This window comes from Hydra vulgaris, chromosome 05 (assembly GCF_038396675.1).
Source record: "Hydra vulgaris chromosome 05, alternate assembly HydraT2T_AEP".
In the NCBI taxonomy this organism is placed as follows: domain Eukaryota; kingdom Metazoa; phylum Cnidaria; class Hydrozoa; order Anthoathecata; family Hydridae; genus Hydra; species Hydra vulgaris.
This window is the reverse complement of record NC_088924.1, coordinates 15,864,450-15,877,181: the sequence shown is the minus strand read 5'-3', so window position 1 is coordinate 15,877,181 and position 12,732 is coordinate 15,864,450. Positions and strand designations below refer to the sequence as shown.

Genomic DNA, 12,732 nt, shown 5'->3' with positions numbered 1-12,732 from the left:
GTAACCGTACCGAACTTAAGTTCAATTGTTAAAGGTTTGACATGCTAATAGCTCAGTTAACTCTTTCAATTTTATTCGCTTAGAACAACTCTCCGCTTTTGATTAATAAGAAAATCTCCTATCCAGCAAAGCTATTTATCAGTGGTATTAGATACTTCCAGTTTATTTATAAGATGTTTATGCGGCACTCTGTCGAAAGGCTTATCAAATTTAAGAAAAATTATATCAACCCATTGCTTAGAGTAATACTCATGGCCTCTAAAGGGTTTGTAACACAAGATTTATTCCTAACAAATTTGTTTTATTGTTCTGCAATAAGGTACTGTGACTTAAAATTTTATATAAATTTAAAGTTGTGTCCTGGATCATTCGTTACAAGACTTTGCACGGGACAGCCGCGAGCGAAACTGGACCGTAGTTGGCTTGATTTAATCAATTTCAGGTTTTGTGCAAAAATGTTAGCAGCTTTCTAGGCATTGGGGACGGAACTCTCTTCAATCATAGTTCCTGTGACAGAATATTTTTGTCAGAGGGACTGTTATAGTACAAGGGCACTCTTTAAAAAACCATGGATGCACACAACCTACACCTAGAGCTTTTTATTGGTCGAGTTTGCTTTTTTTTTTTATTTTTTTTTTTAGGTGCCCCAAGAAGTCCTAACGGTCTTGTCACAGAGCACCGCGGAAGTGCATATAACCAGGAAGTTCACGCCTTCTTCCTTCCTGAAAATATGTCCAGAGCTCGTTTCGAACCTGGATCTCCTGCATATAAAGCAAGCGTTCTAACCACTACGCCACGGCCGCAGTTCTAAGATTTGCAAATACTTTTTTTAAATAAATCTGGGCCTAAAAAACTAAGCTAGTAGTTTGATTCTTAAATTAGGAGAAATGAGCTCTTCGTTGACTAAAAACGTTTTAAAATATGAGTTTAAAGTATTAATTATCTCGGTACTTAAAGTGCTATATTGTTATAATTAATCTTGTAAAGCCTCCACATGGAAAAAGAAAAAAAGATTTATGAAAAAGTTCAAATTGTTTTCTTGTATTTATTTTTCTCTATAACTTTCAATTCGTCTTCTAAGTATGCAAGGAATGAAGTTAATAATGCAAGATTATCTACATGCTCATATTTAATCACTGGTAATAGACGTCGAGAAGAAAAAATATATCCGAAAAAGCAGATTTAAGAGAGATTTGTATATTGTTTAAATGTTTTTCTGATGTAAAACTTCTAATATCTTCAAGTGTTGTCTCCTGAGCCTCCTCTGGTAGTTGTTTAATAGGGTAATTATTCAAATTTTCAATGACTATGTGGCATCATAAACTAATATTTTATGAACTAATGAGGACATTTTATACGAACCTTTTACTTGAAACTAAGGAGTGTCAGTGCGATATTTATCAAAATTAATGGTATTAATTTGGTATTCACTGAACAAAAATTTAAGAATAATCCAACATCTTTTAATTATTTTTTTTTTAATCCGGTTATCTCAGCGGATAGTTAATTATCGGATCGGATCGTATTCCGATCGTTGGTAGTTCTTGCAGCTCCTGGCCGTACCGTGAAGAGACATGCGTACCAGAAAAGACAGTCTTTGAAAGAACTTTGCTCCATTTTCACCTTTCTGATATAAATTTTTGCTTTTTTGTTCCTTTGATTTATTTGCCATTTTTTATTGCAAGTCTATATGAAATATGCATAAAGTACTAAAAAAATCTATTTCATTCATGCGGTATTGAACGTTTAAACTTAAGTTTTTCGGTATTATCTGTTTTTTTTTAAGCAAGCATTAATATCATTTGTTTCAGTTGGATAGAGCTCCAGCTATACCTAAACTTTTGCAACTACGCCAATATTTGTCAGGAGAAGCTTCCAAAGTTGTCGAAAGTTTGAAGTATTCAAAAGCTGCGGACGAAGCTGTAAACTTGACATAACTTTAACAATTAATATTAACTTGAAAAAAAATAGCCTTGGGGATTGTCTATAATTTACGTCACACTTTAGGGTAGGGGGAAGGGGGAGGGATTAATGGTTTTGTAACGACTCATACAGAAATTGTGACTAAAGAATTACAATGTTGTGACAAGGAAGGAAGGGGGTAAAAAACGGTCAAAAACTGCGTGATTTAATTTTTGGACAACCCTTTGTATTTGGAGAGTGTGGAAAATTTCATCCAAGTAAAACCTAACAACCCAAGTGATCTTGAAAATTTTACTGACATGTTGGATATTGCAGTCATAAATTTAAAAAAGTTAGAAAAATTTGAAGAGTTAGCAGTTGACTTATATCAAACTTAAGAAGAAGTTACCGAAAACAATACTAAGTGTATTTTTACGATGGTTATTTAAAAAGCAAAAAAGTCCTGGAGTGAAATCGTTCCGAGAATCGGTTATTCAAGAAGTGGAACATTATACGGTTGCCCAGGAAACCTTATGTGGTCTGGAAGAACCAAGATAAAATTAAAAAAAAACCATTAAAGGCTTTAAATACAAACAAAGAACTTACTTTGGAGAAAAATTCAAAGACGATGTAACAAAAGTATGCCAGGTTTGTAATGGTAAGCAGCACGTAAAAAATTCAAATTTATAGCTGTTAGTAAAAGAAGGAAACAAACAAAAGTTCATCACCAATGTTACTGTTGTTTGGGTAATTATCACATTAGCAATAAATTTGAAAAATCATTGTTGTTTTGGTAATTATCATATTGGCAATAAGTATGAAAAATGAAAAATGTGGAACAGATGGTTTGCAAGAAATTCATAACACACTACTGCATTTAAAGAAACGAACTAGAGAAAAAAGGAAGAAGAAACAACTCTTCTTACTAAGCAAATTTCAAAAATTTTTCAAGCAAATTTCAAAGTCAAGATGTGGCTATGAGGACTTTGCCTGTCATTTTAATCAATTGACAACGAATACCGGAACTGGTATTCGTTGTCAATTGATTAAAATGACAGGCAACGTGGACCAGAACAAATAAAAAATATTGGAGTCACCTAAGAACTATACCATTTTTCAGATTAGGACAGCAATCAAATGTAGATATTTTAAATGGATTAGATAACACAGAACATCTCTCATTGAAAACAGAAGGTAAAGGGCGCTCTGGAAATCCAATAGCCCGCCTAACGCCACTGAGACGGACATGCATTTAGGCACTTGGACGTACACAAAATTATTATACTTGCCACACTAGAAAGTAAGTTAAACACAAACATTTCTGAAATTGAAAAAGTTAATAAAACACTTTTAAAAATTAATGAAACACACTAAAAATATTTTAGGAAATAAAAAATGTTCATCCATCATCGCATACGCAAGCTGGAAGTGTTAAAGTTAAAAAGACCCTTAATTAATTATTCGATAAGTTATGTGAATGGGCAACATCAAATTGGCATTCTCTGGAAAGAGGATTCCGAACAACTATAAAATGCAGTAAAATGATTAATAAGTACAATAAAAAGGCTTAAAAGAACTCTGGAGGTAGCTGAAATTTACAAAGAAACAATACGGAATTACTTTAAAAAGGTTGTACCAAAAAAAATAATAACAAATAAATATAAAAATTAATGGATTCTTCCACACTTCAATGACGTAAAATTGAAAAAGGAGACTAAAAAAGGCAGAATCGTTTTTGACGCAGCTGCTAAATGCCATGGCGTTTTGCTGAACTATGTGATATTTTAAGGACCCATAGTTCGTTCTGTTGCGGTTCTGAATAACTTTAGTTGCTTTACTGGGTAATATTACAGAGATTTGTTTACAAATTGAGCTGAATCCAAAATTATCAAAGGTATCACAGATTTCTTTGTCGGGATCTAAAAGAGAATAAATAGTCTGAGTTACTTGAGTTTACAAGAGTTATATTTGGCATCAATTCCAGCGCTTTTCTAGCATAGTTTTTTATACAAAAACATGCCGTGAAATAATAAAAAGAAATTTCCGCTTGCTGCGAAGACTTTTGAAGAGTCTACGTATAAGAACGAATCTATGGATTTAGTTGAAACTGAATAAAAAGCAGTTTAACTGTATAACCAACTTACGCAGCTGTGGAAAAAGGCTGGAATGACTGCAAGAAAGTGGATTTCCAGTTCAAAAAAAGTAATGAAATACTTTTTTTGAACTTTCTTTAGAAAATTTCTTTAGAAACAAGTGTAGCAAAGATAAATATAAAAATGAAAAACTTACCTTCGGTTAAAACATTGGGCGTATCTTTGGGAAGTAGCCGAAGATATGTTTACATTTAATTACACTCTACCACCAGAACCAGTAACGAGTAAAAGACGGCTTTTAAAGTACATTTCAAATTTCTTCGATCCACTCAGGTTCTTGTTTTCTTGTGTTATTCGAGAAAAATAATATTTCAAGAACTATGGACTTCAGGAAAAAATTAGGATAAAAAGGTACCAGAAAAAATATAACAAAAATTGGATATTTGTTTAGCGAACTGGTTTAATGAACATACACCAATGCAAAATACCATTTTGTTTACGTTTTAAACACACCAATAAAATTATTAATTCAATCCTTTATATATTTGTCAACGCTTCTCAACACGGACTTAATGGACATAATATTCTTACTTTTTGATATAATTTTACTCTATCGAATATAATTGTAAGTCAATCATAGGCTGAAATATATATGTATCATAAAGGGAACTACAGTAATATGAACAATTACTTTGATAAAATCAACTGGGATAAGCTCTTTGAAAACCTTAACGCAGACAAGTGTTACAATAAATGGTTACTACATTATGATATGGTATGCACTCTATATATCCCGCAATCAATTATGAATAAAGTCTAAAGAGCACCTTGACCTAATAAAAAATTAGTAGCACTGATAAAGTTGAAAATAAAACTGTGGATCAAGTGTAGGAATTCCACATCAAAAGACCAAAATTTATTAAGGGAATACAAAAATATCAATAAAGTCACAAAAAAAAACTGTAAAATAAACAATCAGAGAGTAGGAATATGAAATTATTCATAAAGCCAAAGAAAATGCTAAATTGATATACCAATATATAAACTGTAAAACTAAAATCAATCAGAAAACAAGTGCTCCGGAATTGGAAGATGGAACAATATCGATAATTGAATCATATATTACTAAAGTACTGAATAATTTTTTTCATTCACTTTTTCAAAAGGAAAACGACAATGCACCAACGTTTAATAAATCTAATAATAATAAATCTACTGGAGAGGACAAAGTGCACCCGAGAGTTTTAAAGGAATGTTCTAATAGTATTTCAACTCCATTGTCAATTATTTTTAATCGATCCTACTCAAGTGGCATAATTCCAAGATTATGGCAGTGTGCAAATATTATCCCTATATTTAAAAAAGGAGTCAAATTGAAAGCAACAAACTACCGTCCTGTTTCATTAACGTCTGTCGTATTCAAAATAATGGAGAGTATCATAAAAGACGCTTTGAATGAACATCTTGTTGAAAATAAATTAATATCTGATTCGCAGCACGACTTTTGTAAAAACTGTTGCACAAACTTACTAGAGTCTTTAGATTTAATTACACAGTCTCTAGAACGTGGTTTTTCAATTAGTATAGATTTTTTGGACTTCTCCAAAGCATTTGATACAGTTGCACACAAAAGATTGTTAATAAAATTAAAAGCATGTTGTGAAAATGAAGTTTTAATAAATTGGTTTAAAGCATATCTGATTAATAGAATTCAAAGAGTTGTCCTTGGTACTTACAAACTAGAATGGAAGGAGGTAACAAGTGGAGCGTCACAGGGCTCAGTAATAGGTCCGCTATTATTTGTTATCTATATTGATCATATATCACAAGAAATAAAAAATTGCCGTAAGTTTTATGCCGACAATACAAAAATTATTTCGGTGATAACAAATATCAACGATAACTATGCAATGCAAGTGGATTTATTGAACCTTAGTAAATTGAGTAAAAAATGGTTATTACACTTTAACAATAAAAAATGCAAAATTATGCATATAGGGAAAAAAAAACCTGGCTATAATTATTATATGAGCGAACCAACGTCAATGAAAATCATTACACTATGATAAACATCTTTGGAACAAGATTTAGAGGTCCTAATATCTAACGATATAAAATGGAAAAATTATATAAATATGAACGCAGGAAAAGCAAACAGTATACTTGGTCAAATAAAGATTGTTTGATATACTTAGATAAAGACCTAATGAAATTGCTGTATTGTTCGTTAGTTCGACCCCACTTGGATTTGCTTTACCAATATGGAATTCTTATTATAAAAAAGGCATCAATAAAATAAAACAAGTACAACGAAAAGCAACAAGAATAAGATGTTTAAAAGGTATGAAATATGAGGAGAGATTAAAAGAATTTGGATTGACGTCATTAGAAAAACGAAGATAACGAAGCGATATAATAAAATATTATAAAAATAAAAAGGATATTCCTAAAGTATATTGGAAATACCCTCCAATAAACAATTTATATCCAAAATTAAGAGGTCGTAATCAACGATTGCACAAACAAAATGTTCGTATTTCGGAAGCAAGAATACATTACTTTACTAATACGATTGCACAAACAAAATGTTCGTATTTCGGAAGCAAAAACGCATTACTTTACTAATAGGATTGTTAATAAATGGAACAAATATAATAAAATTTGGATATTTGTTTAGCGAACTGGTTTAGTGAACATACACCAATGCAAAATACCATGCTGTTTACGTTGTAAAAACACCAATAAAATTATTAACCAGTTCTTCATATAGGCGCCTATGGAGGCATACTTAACTTTGAAGCTTCATTATTCAGTATCCTGAAGACCAATAATAAAAGTTTTAATATGGATACATTCCTTGTTACATCTAGAACAATAATTACTCTGGGAGTTTTCATCAGATTTATTTTTTTTATAAGTTATTCTTATTGCAAAAAAAAGCACAAGTATGCCATCATAGGCAACCACTGCTCCTATGATGGCATAGGGGAGGATAGGGCTAGTTAGGATCGAGGGTAACTTAATGATTTCATTTAACCTTAGAGTCTTCCATCAATAAAGCCAGAAATTACTCGAAACCATCCTAATTTACCATTTCATGCTACACACCAGCATTGTAAAATTTTGCGCATGCGCATAGGATACATTGCGTTTTACGTATTTTTTGGACCAAAAAAAATTTTTGGAGCATCGCTTTCTTTTAACTTTACTTAAAAATAAGTTTTTCTTTTAAAAAAAAAAAGGTTTTCCCAACTCGTCAATATTTCAAAACCCCCAACTCGTCAGTATGCCATCATGGGTAAAAGTCATCATTTTCATTAAAACAAGCTGCGTCTGCTTTGTTCAAAAGATAAAATTAAAGTAACTATTCCACTAAATGCATAAAACTTGAATATAAAATGCATGAAAATTTCATTTCTGCACAGTTAATAGTAAAATCACAATCTTAAATATATGAAGGAAATAAAACTACAACAGCACATCCCAAAATCGATTTTTGTTGATTATAAAAACAATACTTGTGCACAAGGGACGTTTTTTCACTAAAACTAATGTAAAGTCAGTATAGTCATGTAGGTCTAATCATTTTTTTACCAAAACCAATTTTAATGGAAATATGACCGGTATGCCATCATAGGCGCTATGCCATCATAGGCGCCTTTCCCCTATTTATCAACGCTTCTTAAAATGAACAGTTTGTTAATCAGTTTATTGTTATCGGTTTGGTGGAATTTCAAGTTCTTTTGTTTTGCCAAAAATTCGTGTCGCTCCATTGAACTCAGTTAAAGTTCCAAGATTATAGTTAAATCAAATCAAATTTATTCTAAATAAAAGATCTTACATCAAGGGAATTTACAAATAATAGTGATACTAACCTCAAGTAAACACCTATCAAATTTAATTATTATAAATAGTGATAATAAAAAGAAAAGTAAAGTCAGATAAAAGGTGATAATTTTAAGAAAAAGAAGAAATAATAGTAACTGCAAAATGTATATAACGATTTTAACCACAAAAATAATAACAATAACAATAATATAAATAATAACTATAAATTAAAGTAATTTCAGTAATAATAACAGGTTAATTTTAATATTAGTAATAATATAAAAATAATATTAGTAATAACTGATATTATAATAATATAAAGTAAATACAAATTAAATTGATATTAATAATAATAAAATATGAATGATAGTAGTAGTTATTAGGAATATATTTATATAATGATATAAAACAATAATAATAAGGAACAGCACTAGTATTTATCAAAATTTAACAATATTAATAGTAATAATAATAAAAGTCAATGTTACAAAAAATGTATAACATACATAAATATATATATGTATACGCATACATGAACACATTCATACATATATAAATATATACACATACACATAAATACATAAACACATATACATATACACACATACACTCACAAATTTATATATATATATATATATATATATATATATATATATATATATATATATATATATATATATATATATTTATATATATATTTACACATACATATATATACACATACACATACATATACACATACATACATATATACATACACATATACATATATACATATACACATGTATATATATACACACACATACATACACACACATATACATATATATACATGCATGCATACACACACATACATACACACGTACACACGCACTCACATACATATATACAAATAGACACATACCTACATACATATGTACACACACATATACACGCGCATATACATACACATATACATACACACATGTAGAATAATGTTATAATAATATTTATATCACATATAACAATACAAAAGCAATAATAGTAATGAGCGCGGTGTTGGGATTAAAACTTGCACTCTCATTCATAGAAGCTTTGCCTTGCACAATAAATATGGAGAAAAAATGTTATATTTTGGTTTGACAGCGTAAATAAATTATACTGGATTAAACAGCTGCAAACAGAGTTGACAGCCGAAACTCAGTCTCATTCAAATCTGAAACAATGACGTTACATAGCAACAGGAAAAAACCCTGCGGATTTATCACCTAGAGAGGTATAAATAAGCAATTTTCAAAACATTAACTCGTGGTGGAGTCAATCTGATTTCATCCAATACGAAGAATCCCAATGACCAACCAATGAATTTAAAAAAATTGAAAATAAAATAATACTAGAAGTAAAGAATGATTATACTTTGATGAATATTATATCTGAAGCAAATACTTTGATGACTATTATATCTGATTATACTTTGATGACTATTATATCTGAAGGTTGGTTCTAAACGCTATTCATTGAATAGCGTTTAGAACCAACCCACTACTCAAGTTGGAGACGGTTTACACGAATCTTAGCCTTTGTACGAAGGTTTTTAAACTGTAATGAAAAACGTTCATCATTAGGAATACTCTCAACGGAGGAAATTAATGATACGGAAACATGGTTAATTATAAATGCGTAAAAAAAAATCATATGCGGAAGAATACAATTGATTAAAAAGTAACAAAGGACTATTTAAAACACTCATTTACTAAAATTATCGCCTCGAATAGATGAAAATAATTTTTTTAAGATGCGACAGCTGATTAAAAAAGTGCTGAGTTTCTCTCATTCGATACAAAAAACCCAATTATTTTGCCCCAAAAAACCTCTTTTACTTGCTTGTCTTCATGAGCAGTTCACCTTGAAGTAGTGTTTGGGTTGGATGCCAACTCATTTCTCAATACGTTTTTTAGTAAGAGCAGTCGAAGAGAAACACCAAAGGAAATGATATTGGATCATAAGAGCAAACTTGCATTTGCAAAAAAAATGAGCTGCAAAATTCACAAACTGCCAAAAGAAAAAAATTAACGAGGCAACAACCAATGTTGGTATTAAACTGCATTTTAACCAACCAGCAACCCCTCAATTCGAAGGAGTTCACGAAATCATGATAAAAGCCATAAAATGAACAAACTATTACCAACCGGGAAAAGCAAGTATCACTGACAAAGAAATTATCACAGCGTTTACTGGAGCAGAAGGACTTGTGTATGAAAGTATGGTTACCCATGCTTGGAACACTTACAAAAAATGGCATAGCGAAATGGGTAACTTATCAGTAGGCAATCTAGTATTAGTAATATCCGAAAACATTTCAAGAGGCAATTTACTGCTTGGTCAAGTAACAAAGACTTTTTCTGTTACTTGAGATAACTGTAACTGAAGATTTACTGTTACTGAAGATAACTGTTCCAACTTGAATTAATGTTTAAGTTGGAACAGTTATCTTAACAGTTATCTTCGTTCATTAACAAAGTCATGCACTCTCGAGCCAAATGAACCAAAAGATATTGACCATATATTGAAAAGATATTGGTCAAAAGAGATGTTCATGATGCTATTAGTGTAAACAATACTTAAATGTAAATAATAATGTTGTAATATAAACGTCTCACACAATCATTAAACCACCATAATACCACCAAAATAAATTTGCATTTGGCAAACCATGTAGCCCAGCAACAAAATTAACATCGTCAGTCTAAGTTTCTAAAATTATAAGTATGTAACTATTTATTTTATCAAAGAACATAAGAAAAATTCGTAAAATCAAATTGCAATTTGTTTACCTTGATTTAATTTGAGAAAGTTAACAGTTGTTACAAATTGTTTTGCATTTATGTTAACTGAGTTCTCTTCATTTTAAAATCTTGTTTGAGATAAAGATTCTTCAGTACTTTTCAAATTCTTTCAAATTCTTTCAATACTGTTTTTTTTACTTTTAATAATTCTAACTAAAAAAAAATTGCTGACAGTATGAAAATAGATGGAATATTGCCAGGACTTGTAGGTTTATCAGACTTTTAACTAAAAAGATAAAATAAAAACTTGAACTTCTTTCATTTTATTAAAATTAAATAGTTCTGTTAAATTAAACAAAAACACAAACAATAAAAACTTTCTTGTTGTTATTATTTGTTATTAAAAAATATATATTAATTACCCTAAATAAAATGTTCACTACATAATCTTACATTGTCAATCGTATTTACAGATCAGTCTTCACACTTTAAAGCTTGCAGATGTAAAACTCGTCTAGTAATAGAAGCTTCGGTATTTCCAAAAGGAATGCAGTAAAAAAATCAAGTTTTCATTGACTTTTATTCTTTTGTTTATAAATCCTACAGCTTGACAACTGTCGGGCATTATATTTTAAGTGTTTTTAAAAGCTTTCTCTTTGAGTGACAATAGTATTGCCTATACATATAACTTATCAAACGTTTGTTCGATAAACTGGGTAGGTACAATCAGCAAAGTAAAGCCAATTGGCTGAGCACATCAATTTTTTGGTATAAACAGCAGAGCGGATTGTAAAGTCAGCAGAATACTTGTTAAAGACATTCTTTTGAATTATGAAATAAGCTGAATTCTTATAAGTGATTTGACAAATAGTCTGGCAAAATATATGTTTGAATTATTGTATTGTGATCTGTCAAATATACTATAAAAACTATGCACATATAGTCGCTGCAAAATGCAAAAAAATGTCTTAAGTCCATTTTTGGCAAAATTTTTTGGTATAAAATACTCCTTAAGTCCAAAAAAGTCATCTCACAAAGTATGGAAATAAAATTGATTTAATTTTTGCAATTATAATGAGTAAAATTTAAATATCTTATGTCTTAAAAAAATAATCAATCAAAAATAAACATCGTTGCTGCAAAACAAAACTGTAAACTAACTCCATTTTTTGGCAAAAAAACCTTTTTTTGGTTTAAAAAAATTAATACATATAATAAATAACTGAAAACAAGTAGATTTTATCAAAAAAATCAAAAGCGGTGATTAAATTTAAAACTTTCTTATTTCGCAGCGGCAATTTAATTGGTAGAATTTTGTCCGATTTTAAACATATGTGATCTGCCAAATTATTTGGCAGATCACATATTAGAATACAGCAGATCACTTTTTTACTGGTAAGGAATTTACTACTTAACACAAAAAACGTTTGTGCACAAGACTTAAATCTCTAAACGCTTTATTGTTTCTTGGATTAACTTTTAATTTAGAGTGCTTTGAGAGAATCTGCCATATTATTTAGAAGATTTTAAAAAAAAATTCAGCTGATTTTATAATCCGCTCTGCCGTTTGTACCATTTAAATAATCTGCTCTGCCAATATGCTCTGCTTTACCAATTGTACCAACCCTATAAACTTTTTCTCTCTTTAAACAGAGAGAAAGTTGGCAGGAATTCAAAAACCAATTTGCAAACGTTTATAAATTGGTTTTGAGGTAGCAGGAAAAAATCCCCCCGGAAGATATCCCCTCGTAAAAAATCCACCTGGATTTTTTTTTACAGCGCATAAAAAAAACGATATATCAAAATAATATTTGTTTATAATATAAATATTTTATACATACGTATTATAATATAAGCAGAACCTTAACCCTTTATGTTTCATAAATCGACTGACAAATTTTAGCCCGTTGCAAAGATTTTTAAGATCGTTGTTAATAAATTTGTTAATTTTTTAAATAGGTTTGTTTATATAAAGAAAATGTGTGTCGTCAGCAAAGTGTTGAACTATATTAAATTTAATGGCCTTAGATTAATTATCTAAGGTCAAAAGTCATCTAAGACCAAGACACAGAGCCCTATCCCCTACCTAAAATTGGGTGTGTGAGGGAGCCTAGACACGGCTCTGAGTTACACCAACATAAAAT

At 30.1% G+C, this 12,732-nt stretch overlaps 1 long non-coding RNA gene across 1 annotated transcript; it reads right to left on the bottom strand.

Annotated features, from left to right (window-relative positions):
• Positions 1–8,543: 8,543 nt before the first annotated feature.
• On the bottom strand, positions 8,544–11,690 carry LOC136080622 (uncharacterized). The gene is made up of 3 exons (XR_010638566.1): positions 11,042–11,690; positions 10,637–10,874; positions 8,544–10,556 (listed from the first exon to the last, which is right to left on the bottom strand). It is a non-coding gene; the product is annotated as an uncharacterized LOC136080622 (long non-coding RNA).
• Between the last annotated feature and the right edge of the window lie 1,042 nt (positions 11,691–12,732).